This window comes from Grammomys surdaster, unplaced genomic scaffold (assembly GCF_004785775.1).
Source record: "Grammomys surdaster isolate TR1022 unplaced genomic scaffold, NIH_TR_1.0 126035, whole genome shotgun sequence".
Lineage (NCBI taxonomy): Eukaryota > Metazoa > Chordata > Mammalia > Rodentia > Muridae > Grammomys > Grammomys surdaster.
The window spans coordinates 1,850,335-1,867,588 of record NW_021620848.1 but is presented as its reverse complement, the minus strand read 5'-3'; the positions used below and the strand labels follow the sequence as shown (position 1 = coordinate 1,867,588).

Here is a 17,254-nt window from a genome sequence, read left to right as displayed (position 1 = left end):
AGACAAATATTAGAATGTAGGCAGGGACATGCATGGAAGACTTGAGGGAAGGATTGAAGGCCCAGAAATAGATGGGAACTCCACTGGAATACCAACAGTCAATAAACTTGGACTCCTAGGAGCTCTCAGAATCTGAACCACCAACCACAAAATATACTTGTGCTGGAAGTAGGCCCCCAGGCACATATATAGCAGTAAGGTAGCTCAACCTTCATGGCTGCCCTGTCTGGCCTCAGTGGGAGACAATGTGTCTAATCTGACAGAGAATTGATGTGCCAGGGTTGGGGAATACTCAGAAGGATCTCACCCTCTCAGAGGTGAAGGGGAGGTGGAAAGGGGGAGAGGAAGGGACTCAGTGAGGGAGGGACTGAGGGGGAAAACAGCATTTGGGAAAAAGAGAAGAAGGAAAGATGGAAGGAAGGAAGGAAGGAAGGAAGGAAGGAAGGAAGGAAGGAAGGAAGGAAGGAAGAAAAGATTTTTTTAAAGAAAGAACAATGTTTTCTTGAAAGAATGGAAGACAGGAAGGAAGGAAGGAAAGAAGGAAGGAAGGAAGGAAGGAAAGAAGAAAAGAAGGAAGAAGCTATTTTTATAAAGTTAACTGTGATGGCTATTTCGGATTGTCAGCTTAACTGTATCTGGAATGAATTACAATCCAGAATTAGAAGGCACACCTGTGATCCAGATCTTGAGGCTGAAAGATAAAAATTTCCTATCTAGATCTTGGCAGGGAGATCTTGAGGCATAGTGGCCATGAGAAGCTTATTCTCATGTAAGTTATTACACGTCTTTAATCCCAGGAGACTGAGGCAAGGAGATATCTGAGTTCAAGGTCAGCATGGGACAAAGCAAGTCCCAGATCCAGACATGGTGGTACACAACTTTTAACTTGGGCCGCACCTTCTGCTAGAGGCTTACATAAGCACATTGGAAGAAAGAAGATTCACTCTTCCACTTACCTGCCATCACCTTTGTTTGGAACCTACTTCTGCAGAAGACCAGCTGAAACAATTAGCCCAGAGGGACTGAGCAACTACTAAATTCTTGGACTTCCCATTCAGAGCTGTCCATTGTTGGATTAGTTGGACTAGAGACTGTAAGTGATCATAATAAAGTCCTTCAATATAGAGAGACATTCCATAAGTTCTTTGACTCTAGAGAACCCTGACTAATACATCAACTTACAATTGTTAATGTTTGTGTGTTCTAGAAGTAATGCATCTGCGTTGCTTCAAGGCCTTTTTAACTTTTAATGTTATTAAAATTGAAAATAAGAATATTTTATGATATTATAGGGAAGCTCATATAACATACACAATACTGGAGCAAGGAAACAAAAACAATAATAAGTTCGAAATTTAAGCTAAAACATGGTGTGGAAACTTCTTATCTTCCCTACAGTATCCAATAGAGTCAAGTAATATCAGAATGACCAGAAAAATTGCAATACACACAATTTCAGCTGTATAGCTTGTTAAATTAACAGAAGTAATATACATGGCATGAAATAGTCATATTAATGGCTCTAGAAAATATATTTTATGTGCAGTAATAGCAATGAATATTTTAGCATCTGACTACATATTATTTACATTGATGTTGTTTCTAAATAAAAGTTTACACAGGTAATAATCTTACTTTATATATTATAAACATTCACAAGTTAGATGATAAAATGACTTCCTCAAAGCTTTAATATATAGAACCTAACCAATAATTAATAACATAGGTGGCAAATACTGTACGGTGTCTATAGAAACAGCACTGAATAATACACAGCTCAAACAGTCTGTATTGCACAGCACAAGTATCATGTCAATTAAAGTGAATAGAATGGTACAATATTCATGTCAAGTACTGAATTCTTTATTTTGTAGCTTATGAACAGCTCATGATTCTATTATTAAAGCTGAAAAAATGAAATTATTTAGTGAGTAAGGTACATTTGGGAATTGCTTTCTTGTGAATTTCTAAGACACTTGACTGCATTCAGAAGCATGTTTATCTCGTTGACATATTTCAGTACATTCTTAACAAATTCTGTGGCACACAGACGGACCTGACACAGTTCCAGATTTATTGACAGAGATTTAACAGGTCTCCACTGTATTCAAATTACTTTCTATTAATTTAACACATTTGCTCTAATTAAAAAGTAAAATTTCACTTTCTTTCAAGGGCTCCTTTGTGAATCCTGGGGCCATGTAGCTCAGAAAAGAAAGATCAAATGACAGCAGATGAGAATATTAAAATGTGAGTTCCATACATTAATTTTGTCTCTAAATTTAGAAATGCTATAAAATTAATGTTAAAATTGTAATGAATGATTCCTTAAGAACTGTGTATTCTTTTATCTAAGTCAATTAAACCTTATATATAGGGAATTACTAGTCTCAATTAAGAAGCATATGAATTTTAATTAGTTCTGTTTGACAGGAATCTATCCTGTTGTCAAGATGCTCAATTTATTAATGGTGTCAACAGAAACACATTATATACATACACACATACATACATACATACATACATACATACATAAACATACATACATACATATTTGTTAACATATTTGTAATTAATACACATATCATATGTCTTAATTACAGTTATATATAATTGTTTTATATACATATATATAAATATATATATATATATATATATATATATATATATATATATATATATTAGCAAACCAATATTGCTGTTGTTACAGAGAGGTTAGAGAATCCTCATGGTATCATGTTTCCTCTTAAGATCTAACTGCTAGAGAGTATTTAACTAGAATTTAGCAATTTACCAATGGAGAACAGGGTACCTTTGTAACAGCTACCTTTACTGTGTTTTATAGCAATTCTTTCCCTTAGTCACCTATTCATTCCCATATTTTATCATGTGTCTGATACACTGAGATGGACATAAGGATATTATTGTATATACCAGAAAGAACACAGTTAGGAAGAACTAAAACTCACTTATTTCAACTTTTGGTGGATGTAATATTCATTGCTTTTAGATACAAAATATCAAATGTCAAGTGACTGAAGATTTTCAAAGACTTGAAAATTTGACTCATGGGGTTGGGGATTTAGCTCAATGGTAGAGCGCTTGCCTAGCAAGCGCAAGGCCCTGGGTTCAGTCCTCAGCTCTGAAAAAAAAAAAAAGAAAAATTGACTCAGTCAATGCCGAGTGACTGAAGATTGGACAGACTTGAAAATTTGACTTAGATTTCAGAACTCCTTCCAGCTTTTGAAGCCTGATGGTTAAGAGTGACCTGAAAGACTGAATATTTAACATGTTTCTCACAATGTATCATTTAGAAACTGCACAATTTGAAAATTTAGCAAATCATTGTAGTAGAAATTGTTTTTGTTGTTTACAGATTTGATCCACTATCTATCATTCATCAAACACTAATATTCACCCCCTAACCAGTAAAATTTCTGAGACTTCAGGCTGTTTCATTTTCTAAACTGTGAACTTGTAGAGTGCTTATAGCATGCTATGCCCTTCTGTGAAGCTATATGTTTATGTTTGAATGCATTCTATTAAATAAGCAACTTTGTAGTAATATTTTAAAAAGTTTCTATATGACATCAAGGAGATCATCCCATGTGAGTACATGAAAAACTAAATTTGAAGTAGTAAGCACTACATCATTTCCTTTAATGAGAACAAAGCATATTCAATTATTTTTGGAATAAAATCAAAGACTTTTATAGCAACAACTTTAAGATATTGAAGAAAAACTTTTCAAGGCAATAGAAGATGGAAAGACCTCTCATCCTCAGGAATCGGTGAATTAACATTTTAAAAATTGCCTCCAACAAAAAGCAATCTACTGATTAAACACAATCCTCATCAAAATTCCAATGCAATTCTTGACAGAAATCAAACAACCAATCTTAATTTTGTATAGAAATACACAGATAATAAACCTAGAATAGTCAAAATAAAAAAACTGCTAGAGTTATTACTAGCCCTGAGTTTAAGTTATACTACAACAATAAAACCAGCATGGTATTGACATAAAATTAGATATATTGATCAGTGAAATAGAACTGAAGACTTGGTTCTAAGTTCATGTCCCAATGGCCACCTGAACTTCAATAAACAACATCTTATGGTTGAACTAATTCATCTTGGTACATCATTTATACATTTTTTAATATAAATGTCTTATCAAATCCATCAATCATTAAAGTAACAGCATCATATACTTATGTTATTATTGCACAATTATTCTGTTTTAGTACTTAAATATTATTATTATTCCTATTGTAATTCATTTTTATCTGTCTACTATGTGAAACAAAATATATGTAAAAATTGTCAGTTTTGTCCAGCATGATTTAGTATGCACCTTTATTTGAAAGGGAAGAACGTGTTCTATCATCTGAAATAGTCAATATACTCTCTTATCAATCAGTCTTCCAATGCTTTGCATTTCATTCACCTATTTTCATGTTTCTTCACTATAGTAAACTGAATATGGGGCCTTTTGTAATCACAAGGGACTCTTCTAGTTCTTGATTTTACTAACTTGAAATGTCATCCTAAACCTCATTTCTATTTTTCTAAAGACTTTCTTCCTTCCTTCCTTCCTTCCTTCCTTCCTTCCTTCCTTCCTCCCTCCCTCCCTCCCTCCCTCCCTCCCTCCCTCCCTCCCTCCTTCTCTCTCTTTCTTCCTTCCTTTCTTTCTTTCTTTCTTTCTTTCTTTCTTTCTTTCTTTCTTTCTTTCTTTCTTTCATTCATTTTTTGTCCCCCTCCTCTTCTTCCTCTTTTTTTTGTGCTTTGGTATTTGTTTGTTTGTTATTTTATCTTTTTTTTTTCCCCAGATAGGGTTTGTCTGTGTAGCCCTGGCTGCTCTAGAATCTTCTCTCTGGAGACTAGGCTGGCCTAGTATTCACACGGAATGATCTCCTAGATGTCCCCACTTCTTTATTTGCTTGGCTTGGAATAGAAATATGCCTCTTATTGCCATCAGAGTTCCCCTGTGCAGTGTCAGGCAGGTCACTCTTCTCTGAGTCATTTCTCTTTTATTTCCTGTCTCTTCATCCGTTGCCAAATTTTCCAGGAAATAACTTATGGAGAAAAACATGTTTCACTTAAAAACACATCCCAAAGTTCTGTTCCTGTGAAACATACCCTAAGAGAGTTATCTGCAACACTGTATTTAATTTACAATTACAAAAGCATTGAAATTAGGAACCTAATTGGTTTATCCACTAATAAGACAAATTTTTCATGCATTTATTTATGAATGGAAGATACTTAGAGCTATTCAAATTTTGCTGCAGAGAGCATTTGTGATTACAACTGATCATGATCCCCTAAAGACAGTCCATTATCCCTGACCCTAGAGGTGTTGCAGGTCTGTCTGCTGTGTCACATGTGTTTCAGTATGCGGCAGAGAGGATAGAGGCTATGTCTATGCTCTGTTTAGGCATATGAACATTTGAATGATTACTATTCTAACATTCCCTGAGGAAAGCAAGCTTAAGCCAACTTCCAGTCCATCCCCAGGGGGGTCTCAGACAAGGAGCTAGCCTTAGAGTACCACATCCATTGCCCTGCAGGCCCAGACTGGCTTCCAGGATGGGGAGAAAGCAGGAAATTAGATGAACATTGCCTAGGATCACAGGCACCAGCCAGAAGTGAGCCTGAGACAGCCCACCACCGAATGGAGCCAGTTAGGCAGGCCAGGTGAAAAATGAGTCTGAAGTGACCACCAGAACAGTGCAATGGGGGCCTGTATAGGTAGCCTGAGATGACAGCCAGTGCAAGGTACAGGCCTTGGGGGAGGGGCTCAGGCTAAGCCTGAGATGACCCCTGCCTGGTGCCATAATGCATGAGCGGTGTATACCATTCCTGAAACCATTGCCAATATGACCCCAGATATTCGGAGACAGAGAGAGAGAGAGAGAGAGAGAGAGAGAGAGAGAGAGAGAGAGAGACAGACCACAAGGATGTGGGCAAAATAAAGAGAAGTAGAACATGGTGAGGAACAGCCTGACATAAGTCGCTGATGTCGCCAACTAAGAACACAGTGGGTTTCTGGTCTGTGCTACATCCGGAGGCCATATTTAGGTCTGTGGATCAGCAGCAGCAGGGGTCTGTTACTACCAAGGCCAGGCAGATGCAATCTGGGGACATGTTGATGTCTATGGGATGTACAGAACTGATTCCACCCCTCATGTGGCCATCCTGGAAGATCTGTCCCTTGGGGTCTTGAGATCAGAAGAGCTATCCTTGCCACTAGCTAGCTGCAGTACTCCAGGGAGCAGGCACCTGCGTATTACAGGAGTTGTCAGTGAGCCAGCACCAACGGTGTGAGTACCGGAGAGCTGATTCTACCATTGGCCTCCAGTATGGTGGTATGAATGAAGAAGAGATACATCCTCCCTTGCCCCATATCACCTGCAGCAGGTGAGAGACCTAGCACTGTGGTCATGAGAGAAGGAATGCTTGTTTTGCCTGTCTGAAGCTGAAGCACTTCAGAGAGCTAATCCTTCACCTTGACTGGACAGTGCAGTAGAGATGACTCTGGTGGTGGATGGTTGATGGGTCAGACTCAAAGGGTATGAGTTTGGGGAGCGGGCCCCACCACTTGTCCCGCTATTCAGTGACATGAGAGATGGAGAGATGCATGCCCCCATCCCTAAACAGCCCCCCTCCCACCACCTAAGGCCGTCTAGAGAGCTGGCCTTGAGGTTATCGGAGCTGAATACCTGGTCCTTCCCCTCATCTGCTGCAGCCCTCCAGAGAGCAGTTCCTGCATCTCACCTAGGAAGCATGGCTGAGAGTCATATGTAAGATGGCTCTTAGAGAGTGAGTTAGCCTCACAGTTTGTTTGCCATCTGAAAGCATGGGTAAAGGAGGTATGTTCTCCCTTACCCTTACCACTTGCCACCTACACCAAGGGAAATATCTGGCCCTGGAGTCCTGAGAGCCAGAGAACTGGCCCTGCCCTACACCTGCTGTAGCAGTTTTGAAAGTGTGTCCCTGAACCTTACCTCGACAGTTGAATAGACCTGGCCCTGAATGGGGGAATCACAGGTGATCCTGCCCTGCTTCTTGTCAGCTGGGCAGTGGCATGGATGAAGGAGAGATAACTGGCCATGTCTCTCACTGACTGTAACACTTGGGAAAGCAGGCCCTGCACCTTGCCTGGGCATCTGGGTAGAACTGGCTCCGGTTTCAGGGGATGTATGTGAGCAGGCTCCAAGGGTATGAAAGCAGAATAGCTAGTGGGCTGAGTAGTTCAGATACCACTCAGGCCCAGGTCCAGGACCTTGAATTTGCCCACCCAAACATCTAGCCCAACAATGAATTGCTGGGCTGCATGAAGGGACCAGTCCTACAGATCCAAAGCTTCAGGGTCTCCATGACACAGGGCAACAACTGACTCTCTGAAAGGATTCCCAGTGACGTTCCAGTATTAATAGAGTAGCAGAACCCGAACATTTGCACGTAAAAAAAGAATGAACAAAAGAACATACTGTGGGATTGTGTGATGCATTAAGAAGCACTACAGCTTCCACAATGAGATGTTTTTTCTCTGTTGGAAGGGAGGTTGCAAGATTGGAGCAGGTACAAAAGGAGGGGTAGATGTGTAGGATTGGGTTGCATGATGTGAAATTCACAAAGAACCAATAAAAAAAAATTTTAAAAAATGTAGTCCATGTCAAGTGCCTGTTCACTTAGTGATATCTACTTACAAAATGCCCTCCCTGTGGCAATGCTGTATTTAGCACTTACAAGAGAAGGAAGGGAGCTGCAAGATCTAAATCAGGAGATATTAGAGTCAGGATTTTGCATTATGATCTCATGAAGTCCAGTGAGTGTTCAATTGTGGTCCATGACCTCATCTTCTGGAATAATTGGAGGCCCACTGTATTCCCTTGAAAAACTTTCTGAAGATATTTCCACATTCACAAAATGGCAACTGAAGATTCCTTTTAACCTTTCATTTTCTTCTCTTTCTATTCCAATTTCATCCCAGAATGTTTGCTCACAGGACATGTTTTTTTTCTCATAGATTTTACTTTGTTATGAAATGTATCTCCTATTGTTATTTCTTGTCAGGAAAGTTTAAGGAAATGTCCCATATTATCTTTTATAAATATAAAGTATGTTGGCTATCAGCAGGGGTTGCAGGGGAGGGAGGCTGATTGTGGTACTTCTAGATTTTGTATTCTCAGGTAAACACTTGCTAAAATTGGACCTTGATGGTTTTAAAGGCCATGTACATCATTAATCATAATTCTTGGAACATCTTTGAGTATAGATAAAATGATGGGAAAAGACAAAGTACACACTGGCTATTTTTAAAAATACTATTTACATGTCTTTATACTTGCCAACAACTATTAAGATTTTATAAAGATAGAGATAGAGATAGATCCTTTATTTGAGTTTATATGTTAATTCCAGCATTTCTTCCTTCCTTTCCTTCCTCCAAACCCTCCATATACCCACCTCCACTCTCTTTCAAGTTTATGGTCTTCTTTTTCCTAATTGTCATTGCATATGTATAAGAAATTGGCGTGCTCTTCCTTGATAGAAGGCCACCTCTTCCATTCCTAGTCTTCCTCATTCACCTTTCACAATTCTTTGTGTGGGATTGAGGCCTCATGCACTTTACTCCTTCCAGTTTAGCATGCTTATTGCTTCCATCATGGCTTGGCTCACATTTGGGCAGTCTCGCTGGTGAGACTTTAGTGTGTGGCTTCTTATGCTATTGGGGAAATGAAATACTCTGCTTTTCTTGTCTTTGTTTTTGTTATTCTCTCCTCAGATTAGAATTATCTTTAGCATTTCTGTGGAATATAAGAGGCCACAGTTGCACAGGCTTCCATACTTGCTCAAGTTAGTGATCTACTTTTGCAGCTACCCTTGTATGATGGTTTAAAAAAGATATCCCACATAGTCTTGAACACATACCCATTAAAGCCATTTGATACTTGGTTCCCACTATGGTTCTAGTGTGCATCATTTAGAAAGTGTGGCCCATTTGGAGGAATCATGTCATTTGAGAGACTGTCACCATTTCTAGTTTAGTTTCTCTGAATAGAACTTGTGGACTCTAAACCTCTGACACTGTAATCCCAAATAAATTCATTTCTCTACACCAATCAGAATGGCTAAGTTCAAAAACACAGGTGACAGCACATACTGACAAGGATATGGGGAAATAGGAACATTCCTCCCTTGCTGGTGGGATTGCAAACAGGTACATCCACTGTGGTTATGGATCTGGAGGTTCCTCAGAAAATTGGAAATAGATCTACTTTAAGTAGAACCAGCTATGCCACTCTTGGGCGTATACCCAAAGATGCCCCACCATGCCACAAGGGGCATGTGTTCCACTATGTTCATAGCAGCCTTATCTGTGATAGTCAGAAGCTGGAAACATCCCAGATGTTCCACAAGGGAAGAAAGAATACAGAATATTTGGCCCATTTACATAATGGAACACTACTCCACTATTAAGAATGAGGACATCATGAGTTTTGCAGGCAACTGGATGGAAATAGAAAATATTCTCCTGTGTGAGGTAACTTAGACCCAAAAGGACATGCATGGTATGTACTCATTAATAATTGGATACTAGCCAAAAAAGTATAGAATACACAGGATATAATCCACAGAGCTCAAGAAGGTCAACAAGCCTAAGGATCCATGTGAGGATTCCGCAATCCCACTTGAGAGGAAGAAAGCAATCAGAGGGGACAAAGGGCAGCAGGAATCTGGGTAGAAGTGAGAACAGGGAGGGAAAATGGAGGAATATGATCAGGTATTGTGGGGCACACAGGACTGAAGCCCTGAGGGACAGTAGAAAGAATTGGAAACAGGCAACCTTAGGAGGTAGGAGGTGGGGAAACTCTCTAGAATGTACCAGAGACCTTGGAGGTGAGAGACCCTCAGGACTCAAAAGGAAGAACCTTAGATGAAATGTCTTACTATAGCAAGAGGGAGCTTGTGGAATCTACTTCCAGTGGAAAGACAGAGCATCAAGTGGAGGGATGAGGCTGGCATTCCAAGATCAGGAACACTGACCCAGCATTGTTCCTGTAGAGGAAAAAAAATGGAGAAAAGCCTGAGAGAAAAGAGGTCCAGTGACAGTCCCAGATTGGGATCAAGCTCAAGTGGAGGCTCCAGGGCCTGATACTGTTACTGATGCTATGGTGTACTTACAGACAGGAGCCTGGCATGGCTGCCCTCCGAGAGGCCCAACAAGCAGCTGAGTCAGGTGAAGATATTTACACTCAATCAATGGACAGAAGCTGGGGAACCCTCTGGTTGAATTAGAGAAAAACTGGAAGAAGCTGAGGAGGAGGGTGACCCCATAAGACCAGCAGTCTCAACTAACCTGGACACCCCAACCCCGAGATCTCTTGGATACTGAGCCATCAACTAGGCAGCGTACACCAGCTGGCATTAGGACCCTGACACATATGCAGCAGAGGACTGCCTGGTGTGGCCTCAGTGAGACAAGATGCACCTAATCCTTCAGAGACTTGAGGTCCCAGGGAGTGGGGAGGTCTGGTGGTGTGGGGTTAAGGGGGCTGGGGCATCCTCTTGGAGATGGTGGATGAGGTATGCGATGGAGAGCAGTTGTGGTGAGGGGAGGTCTTGGAGACTTTACAGCTAGACTGTAAAAGAAGATTAAAAGATAATATTTAAAAAATTGCTAAATCTACCTTGGTCATGGTTTTTATCACAGGAATAGAAAAGTAAACAAGTCACTTATGTTCTCAGATTCAGAAGAGAGATTATATTTATTTAGCATGCAATTTTGCTTAAAAGTCAGCTCCTTATCCTGCTTCCATTCCCCTGTTCTGCTACTCAGCATTTCAAAGTTTTTGTTTCTCTCATTTTATGCTTGATCTTAATCTGATTTTCAGCGATCACATGGATTCAGTAAATATCACAAGCAGGTGGCATTGGTCTACACAGATATACACATATATAAATAAAAAAAGATAACAATAAAATTAAGAGAGGTTTTATTTTATAATTGAATGCTGAAAGATACAAAAATATTAAAGTAAATTAGCATGGATTTTTACAAAACTCTTGAAAGAGAATTTTAAAAAGTCCCATGAAAGGACATGATTAAATATAGTTTATGGTAAAAATAACTCTCTTTACTTGTGACCACTTTAGAATTCTCCCTTTAAATGTAAAATATGAATGATTTTTAGATTCTTCATGGAAATTCTATTGTTTTAATGATATTTTGGAATTTGCAAAGAAAAGAAATTAACAGATGTGGAACCATGTCATTTTAACATTAAACGCTGAGATTTAATTTTTATGAATAAGGAAAATGATTGAAAATAGAGTTTCATATTTTAGCTAGTTTTGGTTATAAACACATTCATATGTTTACAGCTAATATTATACAGTTAACTAAGGATTCAGTTTATGTTGAGGGCAGGTTCTCATCATATGGACAAGGTCAAAATAGGGTATTTTACTGCTATTTAAACAATAGTTGAGATATAATTATAAAGATAAAATTTGTTAAAATATTTATGGAACTTAAAAAAAGGCAACTCCTTTTATAACTTCAATAGACCTAAATAAAAGTACTTATCATTATCCCACTAAAACGAGAGAGAGAGAAATGTAAAATTTAGAATATCAAAATCCAGAAGATATAAGAGGCAGATGGCATTTTGGTTTCTATTTTGTGTTAATATGTCTACAATTACAAAGCTTAGAAAGTTTAATTAATAGTAGAGGAAGAATTAAAAGTTGTAGAAAAAATGTAGGCAAACCCAGTAAAGCCAGAGACCCTCAGGGGAGATGCCTGGACTATAAGCAAGGAGTCTGAAGTGAAAGAAGTCACTGTTCTTTTCTTTGACTTTCTTTGACTTTTTTTTTTGACTCCAGTCAAAAATCTAGGACAGCACAATGCAAGTTCAGTGTTTGCAAGAAACTTCACTAATGTAAATGCAGACGAATTGTATAAAAATTCAAAGGCATGGTGACAAAACTTAACAGTCACTGTTCTGAATGATACTTTAAATTTTAATGCCATGTTATAAGCAATGATACTTGTAGAGAGGAAGATGAGAAATTACATTCTTGAAGTTCTCAGAGAAATCGATTGATGTTCCCTTCTTTGAATCCACCTGACATCTTTCATAAATTACTTAGTAAATGGGAAGTGCCTTAATTAATTTACTTTTATTATGATGAGGCACTATGACCATGACAATAGATAGTATGTATATATGATGTATGTATGTGTGTATGTATGTATGCATGCATGCATTTGTGAAATTAGAGGAGTTTCACCAACTGAGGACGAAGTTATTTAAACCTATGTGTCTATGGTGGCCAATCTCATTCAAACTATCACAAAAAGTATAGAAAAATCTGTTGATACCTCATATCTCCCATTTATGCCTGATGCTTAAGTTAATCAAAATTAGCCTGTGGCTAAGGCATCTCCACATTTAATTACTATGTACAATAGGCATATTGAAGAATTATACTTAGTCTTATAATAAATCATTCTGAACAGGATAATATGTATCATACTAAAGATCAGGCCATACAATAAATAAATAAATAAATAAATAAATAATAATAAGAGTTCAAGTAATTTCTCCTAGTCCTATGTACCTGTAGACATATGAATATATTTAACTCAACATCATATATTTCCCTATATGAAATTAGAATAAGCTATGAGTCTTTAATAAGAAAAGAGTGACTACTTTTAATTTTAACAAAATAAGCATATTAATGCATGGAGAGGAATCAATAATTCCTTCAAAGTAAATTTTTCCAGTTGTGTTTGCACCTTCAGAGGACCAAGTTTCTTTCCCAGCATCTACACGTGGGTTACAATTATTTGTAACTATAGATTCACGGATCCAGTGGCCTCTACAAGACTCTAGCATTACAAGGCATACATGCAGTGCACATATACACACATTTAGACAAAGCACATATTTTTCAATATTTTTAGTTAGAGATAATTAAGATTCTTTGGGTTTTAGTAATTTGTAGTGAGCAAGTCTGTCTGCATATCATCTGTTTGAGGGGAATAAACATTCCTCCAAGGGGTAGGCTGCCTTGAAGGTTAAAAAAATGAGAGACCTTCCTCTTCCATCTATTTTTGTGTGTACATTCTCATTAGATCTGACAACTAATATCAATTAGACTTAATCATGAGTTTGCTTGTTTTATGCTATTAACTTCTTTAAAAATACATATAAACAGTATTAAGTTAATTGCAACAGTGTGAAATTAAAGGAACAACAAAACTAACTGATGAAATTTTACCTTTGAAAGATTTATTTTTACGTTAAATATATATGTGCTTTGTCTAAATGTGTGTATGTGCACTGCATGTGTGCCTTGTAATGCTAGAGTCTAGTAGAGGCCACTGGATCCACGAAACTATAGTTACAAATAATTGTAACCTACTTGGGGATGCTGGGAAAGAAACTTGGTCCTCTGAAAGAGCAATAAGTGCTTTTAAATGCTGACCCTTTCTCTAGTCTTGATAAAATTTTATTATAATTTTTCCAAAAACATCATTTGTTTTTCTGAAACGTTGGTTTAAAGAACATACTAAATATTTTGTATTTCATATATAATTATGAATATAACATAATAACATTATCATGGATTTCATCAAGTAAATTATAAATTTGAAGCCTTCTCTAAAGTCATTTTCATCCTTAGAGAACAGTTACCAATTCTGTAATAGCCTATGTCTGCAGACCTTAATAAGAAGGGAAAGAATATCAATATTGCACATGGTGGTTATAAAGTGACTCAGTGTGAATTTAGATCATATCATCTGAGAGTAGAAACAAGGACTAGAACAAGTAGGTAATGATCCATACTTCTTTGTTTTATTATTTCTTAGGTGTTTTTAATTTTTGTCCTAACAGCAAAATTCTGTATGCTATATTTTCTCCAAAATATGTAGAACTGAGTAAAATTTTAGCCCCTGTTTCTTAACAACAAATTAATTGGATGTTGAATTATTTGACTTTATTTCAACAGATACTTTTACACATTTATATCTGTGACTGTCTTTTTTAGACATGGAAAATGGATGTGGAGGGAGAAATGCTTTGAAGTTAACAAGGGACTTCGCTGAGATTGAGGGCTTCCTCTCAGCACAATTTGATTTTTAAAAGTAAAATGTTTGTGTAGTCCAGGCTAATCTTCAACCTCAAATCTGTTACTTCAGTATCCTGCCATTACATCCATGTATTATGAATCCCAGCAGACTCTTACAAAGAGAATACAGGAAATTAATTAAATGGCATTTGGAAGGTCCTTTCTTATCTTTTTTTTAAAAAACCTAACAGGCCTTTGTGTATATATTATTGATTCCAATTTTGTTTTTATTTCATTATGTTTCTCTGTGTTTTGACATATGTGTCTTTATATGTATCCGTGTGAGGTTTTTTTTCTTTTTGCAAAGGGAGGTGCCCTTTTCTTCAGTTTTATGATTTTCTGGTTTGTTTTTATTTTATTTATTTATTTATTGTTAGATATTCACCATTTTCTAATGATAGACTGGGGAAAATTTTAGAAAGGAGGGGAGATGCAAAAGACTTAGTAGGAGGTGTGGTATGAGAACACATAATAACAATACATTGTATAACAATTATTTTTAATAAAAAAAGAATTTAAAGTATCTAGAACAACCTAATTAAGTGTGGCTCAATAATTTTGTAGCATCACTCCACTACTTGTGATGATTTTTCTGATCAAGGCAGTCACGATTATGGTTTCATTAAGGCTTCTACAAAGCTAGCATGCAACTGGACCTGAGTTCTCGGGGTAAAGTGTCCAGAAATGGGTAAGTTTATCTTTACAGCACATATTTCTTGAACGTACTGAGAGCATGCCCTCAATCTTGGAGTGCATTATTGAAACACATCACAGGTAGAGTCTGTGACCTAGTGGAAGCTAACTTTTCCAAGTTCCATTTTAAGATTACAAAATCTCTAGTCTGAATAAATTAAACTGAATTTGATGCTATCAAATGATGATCACTTACTTGGAACAACTTTAAAACCAGCATGTTAATTTCTTGTTTATGTCCTTTTAATAATTCTCAATTTTTCTTTATAATGAAAAGTACTACCATGAGGTTAGGATATTTATCCACTATTAGTTTCACATGAACCAATGAACTTACAATGGTTTCACTGGATGTTGATGAAAATGAGTTAGACTCACCTAACAACAGGCAGTGATCACAAAAATTCTTTGGTTGCTGGAGTTGATAAAGAATTAAAATATTCAGTAGACATGCACTATAAATTTAAAATTGCAATATCTTTTCACTATGTGCCTATTACATAAATGCTATGGCTGAAATTTGAAGATATAAGAGGTAAGTTTTAAATTAGAAGGACAGTAGAAAGCTTAGGACCATGGACTGAAATGGACACGTGCTGTGCTAGAATAAGCAGCAAAACAGCCGTCTTGTGAATATCATACCGTGGTTTCATGGTAAGGTAAAAAATTAAATGCAGACAAAAACTTCTACTGTTTTGACTATACATATATACACACACACACACACACACACACACACACACATATATATATATACACACATATTGGGCAATGCTGAAGTTAAAAGGATATAGCCCAGGAAAACAGAACAAATTTAAAATAATTAAGTTTTTGTACTTCTTAATGTATCTTGCAGGTGATGAATAAGTGAGGTCATGGTTATAAGTTCCATTTATTTTGTCTTCAGGTCTCCCATACTACAACAGTTCCTTACTTTCCATTTAAATATTTCTTAAAGACTCAGTCTGCAATCTGGAGCCTCGCTATGTCCTGGTTGCATTTTATTTGGTGTTTGTTTGTGTGGGTTTTTTGTTTTGTTTATTTTTGTTTATTTTTGCTTTTCTTTTTCTTTTTTAAATAAATTGAGTATTTCTCTTTTGCAAGGGTTGTCATATTTAAGCTGACTAACTCTTTATAGATATAAGGTCATCAACAGTACATAGTCAACAATCAAGGTTAGCATTTAGTTGTTCAACATCATACCACCTAAAATACTTATAATTTTTCAACCTTTTCCAAATGATAAGGTGTACAAAGAGAGTAAAACATTTATGCCTTACTCTTACTTACCTCACTGTGTCTTGTGTCACTTAGACCCAACACTCACATAGAAGTTAGGTCTAGGCTGAATAGAATGTTTTAGTTAACTTCTCACACTTGAAAACAAACAAGAAAGTTCAGATTCTGATCTGTGAATCTACCACTGTGAGTTTTGAAAATTGCTAAAGTGTGAGATTTTTCCAGGAAAATTTCATACTATTTGACTGCATGTGTCACCAATGATTGAGAATCAGGAGGTCCACAGCATCAACGGTAGGAAAAAGTCAAGCTCAGCATTGTCCCTAGTTATACCAAGCGCTCAGAGATGGCTACTGGTTTATTGCTGGTGAGAGTGGGACAAAGCACTTGATGGAAGATAGAATCTGGGAGGTTAGTATCTGGAAAACTTACACGCATGAAAATATTAACTAACCTTACTTTCTCTGATAATATTTTCAGGTCATGTAGAAGATACAGTGTAGGTACTTATTACATATAACTCATAGGAACCTTGATGTTTCCTTTTATTTTCATGAATTATCTGAAATATTTTTCATACTCTGTTGAAGTCTGCCTGATCCCTTAAAATATATTTTCCCCCTTAGGTATGGTCTCACTCAGTAGTCCTGGCTGGCCTGGAATCACTCAGTAGACAAAGCTGGCCTTAAACTCAAAAACACACTTGCCTATTCTTTGAAGTGTTGGGTTTAAAAGAATGTACAACCACACATGGCTATATATTCTTATAAAAAAAATTTTGACGACGAAATCATACCTTCTAAAATACAAACATACCATGAGAATTGATCAAAAGTATAAAATTAAAGAGTTAAATTAGAATAATTTATCAGGTTATTGGATACAAGATTTTATGTTTGTCATAGTATTTAGGGACATTCAAAACTATTTCTTAGTAAAATATTTATTTTCTTTTTCCTCATTTAGGAAAAAAAATATGTGTAAAGAAATATATTCCAAAGATTCTCCTAGGAAGTCTTTAAACAATTACATTTATGAGCAATTCATGTTTGTTTACTATATAGATTTGTGGTAGCATTTAATTCCTTTACTGCCCCCAAATCAATCCACTGGTTACTTTGACACACACACACACACACACACACACACACACACACACACACACACA

The 17,254-nt window shown here is 36.9% G+C and overlaps 1 non-coding gene and 1 pseudogene across 1 annotated transcript; both read left to right on the top strand.

Moving 5' to 3' along the window:
* LOC114610232 overlaps positions 1 to 17,254 on the top strand; it is an 87,770-nt pseudogene that overhangs the window by 8,428 nt on the left and 62,088 nt on the right.
* LOC114610265 lies at positions 5,347 to 5,476 on the top strand. Its single transcript, XR_003709668.1, has one exon. It is a non-coding gene; the product is annotated as a small nucleolar RNA SNORA17 (small nucleolar RNA).